Source organism: Microtus pennsylvanicus, chromosome 1 (genome assembly GCF_037038515.1).
Source record: "Microtus pennsylvanicus isolate mMicPen1 chromosome 1, mMicPen1.hap1, whole genome shotgun sequence".
Classification (NCBI taxonomy): Eukaryota; Metazoa; Chordata; class Mammalia; order Rodentia; family Cricetidae; genus Microtus; species Microtus pennsylvanicus.
In genome coordinates, this window is record NC_134579.1 from 53,489,124 (window position 1) to 53,497,798 (window position 8,675).

The 8,675-nt window shown below is 38.4% G+C and overlaps 1 pseudogene; it reads left to right on the forward strand.

Annotated features, from left to right (window-relative positions):
* The first annotated feature begins 5,723 nt into the window (after positions 1-5,723).
* On the forward strand, positions 5,724-7,165 carry LOC142839264 (tubulin alpha-1C chain pseudogene; annotated as a pseudogene).
* Positions 7,166-8,675: the final 1,510 nt, after the last annotated feature.

Here is an 8,675-nt window from a genome sequence, read left to right on the forward strand (position 1 = left end):
CTCCAGAGAACACTCGTTTAAATGTTCTTCATGTTACACTTTTGTCCACTTGATCTACATAGTCCCTGTTATAGAATGTGACCTTCTATTCTATTCTTTTTCCTTTTCTTCTGGGAGAAATAGCTTGTGTTTTGACATGGCAAACACAGTTTTGTTTTCTGTATTTGATAGGTCAACAGTGTGTACATCCCTTAACCTTAAATTATTGCTCTCACTTTCCAACCTTTTTACGATGTGCATGTGTGAAAAATCCCATCATTCATTTTCACCTCCAGCATGCATCTACTCAAGAAAGTTGAAGCTGTTGAGATCCTACTGGAGACTAAAATTGAAGAACAGCTACTAAACTCTGGGTGATACTCATCAGGTTTTCATGTGTGGGCTTTCTATAGCCCTAAGAATTTTTGGGGCACTTCACAAAATCACAGGGAAGAATCTCTATTGAACATGAGGGATTTTGGTGAGTGAGCATCACCCACCTGCTCTAGTCATGCCATGATCTTCTGACTCAAAGTTCTATCTCTGACCTACAGAAAAAATTAAAGTTGACACCCTCACACAGATGTACAGGTGGGCCAAACACCAATGTACATAAAATACAAATAAATAATTACAAACATTTTGAAAATAAAAATCCACTTACTGGAGTAAAGAAATGTCCCTGTCAGTTCCTATAGTAATAATAAAGTATCTTGAAACAGGTATCTTTTTTTTTAAATAGTAGAAATGTATTTACTCATAGTTTGTGAGGATGAGAATTCAAAAAGGTGCCAGCAGATTTGCTGTCTATTAGTGGAATTCTGTTCTTCATGCTTGGTATCTGTTTGCCTCTTCACATGATGAGAGGACAAGGGGACCTCTTAAAGTGCTTTTATAATGGTTTTTGTCCTATTTATGAAGATGCAGTCTTCCTTATTATTTCATCAGAGATCAAACATCAACATATGAATTTTACATCTAAGCACTCAGACTATAGCACCCTTGCTTCAATAATTCTCTTCAGTTTCACCTTATGCTACTTCTAGCACAGAAACTTTATTTGGTCTCACTAGGCTCATTAGTAGCTGTCCATTTCTGGCCGTATTACACATTCATAATTACTGTACAGCTTACTAAATGCAGCAGTTTACTGCTGTGTCAGGTCATGTAGTTGAATGTATTGAATTTTGTTCACTATCATTTCAGTAACATCAGACTGTTTGGAGATACAAGTCATAAAGAAACTGATTTTGGTGATTTTTAAATTGTACAAGGAATTGATAAAATATCTGTGGCCAACATATATCTGTTCATTGTGAGTAATTATTAACAGCTCTGTTCATAGTGGGATCTCTCAGTCTTCTGCTTAATGTTGGGTATGGGTGGGCCATTGTAAGTGGCTTTGCTGAGGGTGCTGTAGCTATGTGATTCTCAGCTACCTCTAGATAAGAGAAAGAGGGATGAGAATGGAGGCTCCTGTGAGGAGAAGGTGAGCACTCACTCCTCATTCTACCAAGACACTTACATTATTAGTCTTAGGAGAGTCTTTTGAAGGGTCATTTGAGACCCATGAGTCAGGTTGACTCCACATTAAAATGCCACTAAAAATATCAAATAACTAGGCCCACTTAATATTGGTTCCCTTAGCAAAGATAATGCCTCCTTTCAAAGAGTGAGTCTATTCCATGCTAATTCAAGTCAACTGTGCTCATTCAAGGCTTAATCCCCATGTACAAGAGCTGAAAATCCAGCCTTACATTAAATAAGAGCACCAGCCATCTGGGACAAGCATTTGATTTGGATTTTTGCAGAATTAGAAAATGAGGGGGCAAAAAAAGATTGTGTGCTTTGGGGTTTCATTTTTCAGCTGAATGAAGCTTGGAGACCTGAAATGAAAATCCTTAGTAGTGCTTAGATAAGTTTTAGCCAGTTTACACTAGCTCAAAATGGAAACAATTTATTTATTTGTTGTGGGCAGCATTGTCACAGATTCTTTATGTTTAAAAGATTGCTTTAAAGACCCTTGTCTTGAAAACTGCCTAGGGAAATATATAAGTTGGTATTTAAGAAATAATTAGGGCACTGGGAGTAGGGCTGAAGAGTAAAGCTGTTTGCTCAGCATATAAATCCCTCGGCTTAATTCCCAGGTCTCATCAAGTGAAGAGAGGAAAGAGAAAGACAGAGAAACACAGAGAGAGCAAAACAGAGAAAAAAGGAGGAGAGGGATGAAGGATGGAAGGGTTGAAGGAGTAGGAAAACAAATTATTTGTACCATGTCTCATATTTTTTATTTATATCCATTTTTATTGAAAACAAATTCTTCTCTTTTGTATAGTACATCCAGACAGTGTCACTTCCTTCCACTTCTCCCGGCGGCCCCCTCCTCTAGGTCCATCTCATTCCCCTTTCCCTTCAGAAAAGAACAAGCCTCCGAAAGACAACAACCAAATATGACAAACAAGATACAATAACAGAAACAAAAGCTGAACAAGGCAACTCAACAGGAGGAAAAGAGTCCCAAGAGCAGGCAAAAGAGCAGGTCCTATGCTTCCTGCTTTGAAATTTGTGAGCCCTGCTTAGTTGATGATTAGTTGATTCAGTGGACCATGTTCTCCTGATGTCCTCCATGTCTCATATTTTAATTATGAAGATATCTGATGGAGTTGGATGAATGATAATCAAACTATTGGTAATCAAAATGCTTAGCTCTATCTTTTTTATTTTGAAATTTCAAAAGCAATTAATTGGATTTTAAAATGAAATAGTATTGTATAATATTTTTGAGATATCCCATGTACTACAGGATGATTTAGGCACAAGTTTCATATTATAATTAGTCAGATTACTACACCCACTTTCTCACATAGTTGTTTCTTTGTAAAAAATGCAGACTACATTTCTTTCCCTAATAGAAATACATAATTTTGTACGCTATCATTAACTGTAGTCTTCATGCTGTGTGCTGTGTCACTAGATTTGTTCATTATGTTACTTTGTTTTCTATAATCTATATTTTAAAAAAACACAATATTTTTATATTTTCTGCAAGCATTGAATATGTCTAATTAAACATCTGAGGACTTAAGATTTTATCATCAATTGCTTGATTTTTCAAATAGTAAATGCTAAATGTTTTTTATTATTTTTTTTTTGGAGTATAACAAAGGTTTATTTAGCTAGGGGTAAACTCACAGAAAGAGTATCGGTAAATGCTAAATCTTATCCATAAAAAAATGGTTAGTAAAATTAGACCAAAGTCAGGACTGAATCATATTTTAGAAAACTAACCTCTAGAAATTTCTGTGCAATTTTGAAAAAGATAATGTATACCTATGGTTGTATTTTCATGTAGGAGTGCCAAGCAGTGATAGAATAACTCCTTTGTATGCACAAGTCTCTAAATTCAATTGTCAGCACACACACACACACACCACTACATAGCCCAAATTAAATATGTATTAGTAATATTTTTTAAATAATTAAAAAAATATTGGTAAATGAATGCTTTTATTTTGTTTGATTGTTGTACGGTATTAAAATGTTATTTTGGCATACATTATGAGCAATAAGTTGCTTTAGAAAGATCTGCTCTTCACATGTAAAATATCCTTGCAGAAATATAATACATAGTAGTGTCTGGAATTCTTAATATTGTGTCTTATAAAAGTGTCACACACATGCCATTCTACATATATATGTATATATATATATGCACATGGAAAGATTAAAATGTAAGTTGTAAATTTGAAGCTAAAACCTCCAAATGGTATATATTGCTTTCTCAAGTGGAAAGGAAGAGGAAACACACGCCAGTGCAGACTAAGTATGTGCCATGACAGCACATGTGGACATTCCAAGCAGTTTGTATCTATAACATTGACTTGCATATAGATCTTACTTACACTGAAGGTGAGAGGAAATGCTATTTCTTTTTAGAATGAGTTGGGTAAATGGTCATGCAATGTTTGCCTATCTCTGATAACCTCATTGTACTCAGTAAAACCCCTACTCTGGATGTAAATCTCTACAACAGTAGTTTTCAACTTCTTCATTCTGCGACCCTTTAATACAGTTCTTCATGTTGTGGTGACCTCCAACTATAAATTTCATTGCTACTTCATAGCTGCAATTGTGCTTCTGTTATGAATCATAATGTACATATTTGTTTTCCAATAGTCTTAGGCAACCTCTGTGGAAAGATCATTTAATTTCCCCAAGGGGCTGTGACCCACAGGTTAAGAAACACTGTTCTACAGTATTAATTCCACTTTCTTACTACTTATCTTTTGCCTTCCTTCACAATATGTGTATTGTACAATGATCTTCATGATGTATAGGAACACTACAGAGAATAATAGCATACAACCTGAGGAGTAAACCAGAATCTGCACACAAGTATTACTTAAATAGCATAAATGAATAAGTATCTATTTAATCTAGCTGAAAATTTCTTATTTAGGACTGCACCAAACTTAGTGGTAGGTGACAGCAAACTGTGTTTAATTCACTAATTATTGGTGTAGTTATGGGTTGTCCACTGTCTAAATACTAATATTGGTATTAACTTCTGAAGATGCGGGCAGCAACAGAAGCCGCATACTCTCTGGATACATGAAACTCACTGAGAATTGACAGGTAACCAATCACTTAAGAGAGGGAGTGACTACCCTGGAGCTCACGGGACAGTGTCACAGGAGACTGGACTGTCATACATGGAAGGAGTGTGAGGTAACCTGGTGACTGGTCCCAGGACGACTGTGGCACTGTTGAAAGATGTCATCAACCAGCCAATAAAAGCAACAGGAACATTCAGTACAGCAGCTATCGTCTTTCACAGTCAGAGAAAATGGAGTTCAAAAGTGGGAAGTCAGTATGCAGGCCTGGGCTTGAAGGTCAGAAAGAGATACCTTGGATGTGTCTGCACTTTCCCTCATCCCTTCCTTCTTTCAAGAAATGCTTGTAGAAAGTGAGCACAAACTAGCAATACTTGCTAGTGCTAGGATAGGATAAGAATCGGAGAATCCCTCACTTTTTGAAACTGAAAATACATCAGGTAAAATAAAACTTAGACAAGTAATTATAAAAATCAATAACTGCATATAATAATGACAACTCTCACAAAGGGAAAAATGCAAGGTGTTTTAAGAACACATAATTGGGAGGAAGGGATAAATTTATCTACAATTTCTAAGACAGTAATGAATTTCCATGAAATGGGAACAATAAGTGAAGGAAAAGGACAGAAGAGAGAAAGCTCCAGCATCTCTCACAGGAACAAGGGGAATTTTAAGGCTTCTGGAATATCCTGAAGAGCACTGTGGAAGTCACCGGAGGGTGACTTTCAGAAGCAGAGCAGTTGTGCCCCAGTAAATAGCAGTAATCTGAAGTGGAGAAAGACTTGGGGAGAGAATCAAAGGTCAGATTGTGAAGCACTTTGCATGCTGTGCTAAAAAAGAAAACTCCATTTTCATCCTGAATGGGGAGGTAAAAGCAAAGATGATGTCAAGTGTGTCCCTGAGGTTTCATGGCTAGTGTTTGCAATTCACCTGGAAAAGGAATAAAAAAGAAACATTCATTTGCAGACTCTATGTGCTCTTGATGAGTTTAAAATGTCCAGGATTTTTCAGAGTGGTGTTGGCCAATGGCTGATACATTCACAACCTTCTCAAGAGGAAACCCTGAATAACCTAGATGGGGAACAAAAGCAAGCACTAAATACCATGACTAGACTGCTGCTCCCCCGGACTCCTTGGTAGTCTGCTAGTGGAAGGTCCTAATCACCCTCTCCGATTCAGTTTTCGCGGACCACTTCCAGGACTAAATGTGCGTGAGTGCATCTTCATCTACGTCGGACAGGCTGGTGTCCAGATCAGCAATTCCTGCTGGGAACTCTACTGCCTGGAACATGGCATCCAGCCTGACGGCCAGATGCCAAGTGACAAGACTATTTGGGGAGGAGACAACTCCTTCAACACCTTCTTCAGTGAGACAGATGCTGGCAAGCATTGTCCCAGGCAGTGTTTGGAGACCTGGAACCCACAGTTATTGATGAGTTTGCATTGGTACCTACTGCCATCTCTTCCACCCTGAGCAACTCATCACAGGCAAGGAAGATGCTGCCAATAACTATGCCCGTGGCCACTACACCATTGGCAAGAAGATCATTGACCTTGTCTTAGACAGAATTCGCAAACTGGCCGACCAGTGTACAGTTCTTAAGGGCTTCTTGGGCTTCCACAGCTTTGGCGGGAAAACTGGCCTTGGGTTCACCTCTCTGCTGATGGAGAGGCTCTCTGCTGATTACGGAAAGAAGTCCAAGCTGGAGTTCTCCATCTACCCAGCCCCCCAGGTTTCCAACGCTGTGGTTGAGCCCTACAACTCCATCCTCACCACCCACACCACCTTGGAGCACTCTGATTGTGCCTTCATGGTGGACAACGAGGCCATCTATGGCATCTGTCGTAGAAACCTCGACATTGGCGCCCCACCTACACTAACCTTAACTGCCTCATTAGCCAGATCGTGTCCTCCATCACTGCTTCCCTCAGATTTGTGGAGCCCTGAATGTTGACCTGACAGAATTCCAGACCAACCTGGTGCCCTACCCTCACATCCACCTTCCTCTGGCCACATATGCTCCTGTTATCTCTGCTGAGAAACCCTACCATGAGCAGCTTACAGTAGCAAAGATCACCAATGCCTGCTTTAAGCCAGCCAACCAGATGGTGAAATGTGACCCTCACCACGGTAAATACATGGCTTGCTGCCTGCTGTACCATGGTGATGTTGTTCACAAAGATGTCAATGCTTCCATTGCCACCATCAAGACCAAGGGTACCATCCAGTTTTTGGATTGGTGCCCCACTGGCTTCAAGGTTGGCATTAATTACCAGCCTCCCACTGTGGTACCTGGTGGAGACCTGGCCAAGGTCCAGATTGCTGTGTGCATGCTGAGCAACACCACAGCCATCGCTGAGGCCTGGGCTCACCTAGATCACAAGGTTGATCTGATGTATTCCAAGCGTGCCTTTGTGCACTGGTATGTGGGTGAGGGTATGGAGGAGGGGGAATTCTCTGAGGTCCGTGAAGACATGGCTGCCCTGGAGAAGGATTATGAAGAGGTTGGGGCCGATAGTGCTGAAGGAGATGATGAGGGTGAAGAATATTAGCCCCGTGGTGCATTGTCTACCCTTAATTGTCTTTTCTTTGTCGTTGTCTGTGTGTATCTGTCTTAAACTGTCAATAAAAATGTCTCCAGTGCAAGTGAGGAAAAAAATACTATGCCTAAAGTTGAATTTCACTGACTAAAAGACTATGAAAGTCAAACAAAAAGCTTATAATTAGCCAAAAATGTAAAAATGATCTCCACTTAAAGGAGGGGCTGCTAACCAGCTTTCAAAAATACATAAAATCTTGAGTACTATAAGAGGGTGTGTTATAAATGTCAGATGCAGGTGTATAAAGATATGAAGAAATACATGCCAGTAGGAATAAAAGGACAAATGGAAGAGATTTTCCAGCATCATCCCAAGTAACTGTCTATTTTTATTTCTTCAGTATGTCTTTTAAATAGTGTATGTGCATGCATATGTGTGTCTGTGTGTGTGTATGTATCACAGACTTGTAAACATGTTTATGTCCACAGAAAAACACACAGAGAGATACACACACAAACACAGAGACTCATAGACACAGGAACACATACACATGAACAATCATGCATACACGGACACACATTGACACTAAATTACTAATACAAATGAAATCTTGGGTAGGGTTATGTGGGACAAATAGTTTATGAATCATGCTTTTACTGTATAATGGCTGTAAATGAAATGAGAGAAAACATGATTCCTGATAAAATGACTCACTTCTGTAGAATAGTTTGCAATGTTCCATCAGTTATGCTTCCTCAGTTCATTCTCTTACCAAAGTCAAAGTTGGAAGGTGCTTGGTTATTACCTAAGATTGTAAACAGCAGCAAATATTTGAACTGTGTTCTAGTTCTCCTTCCAAGACCTTCCCACAATACTAGGAACCAAGCAGGTCCTTCTCACTTATTAAGCAAGTGGTTTGACCCATAACTATTTTCTCCTGTTGTTTTCCTCAAGCCAAGTATTTCAAAGAGACTAACAGAAAAAGAAGGGGTGAGAGATACATATTTTTTCAAGGTTCTTGGTAACTTCCAAAGTGATTCATAATGGTTATCATACCCATCTCATTTATAGTCTGTTCAATAGTCAAACTGTGTTTGTGCTTCAGAAAATAACAATGGTAATAACACTGAGAATGTAACTTCTCAAGTCTAGCAAATAAGATTAAAAATTGAATTTAAGAAATATTACTGATGTTTACATAAAAGTTCTGGTTTATTTTGGATAATTTGCAGTCTGTATGTCTGTCAAATAATGTTTAACTAGTTTCTTGCATAGTTTTCTTTGGGACACTTTTGGATGATGTGGTAGAATTACTGGTTAAAATTTATCTTATAAAATTATAAAATTGTTAAACATTTTGTGTTAATAAGTTAATTACAAGATCTATAAATGACATAATTTCTTAGAAAATAATAATCACTTTTATTAATCACATCGAATTTATAAGAAGTATGGTCTTAAGCAAATATTAAAAGAGATTGTGCTGGCCCAAATCATAACAAACAGGACAGTAAGAAGCCTGAAAACCAACATGAGGGA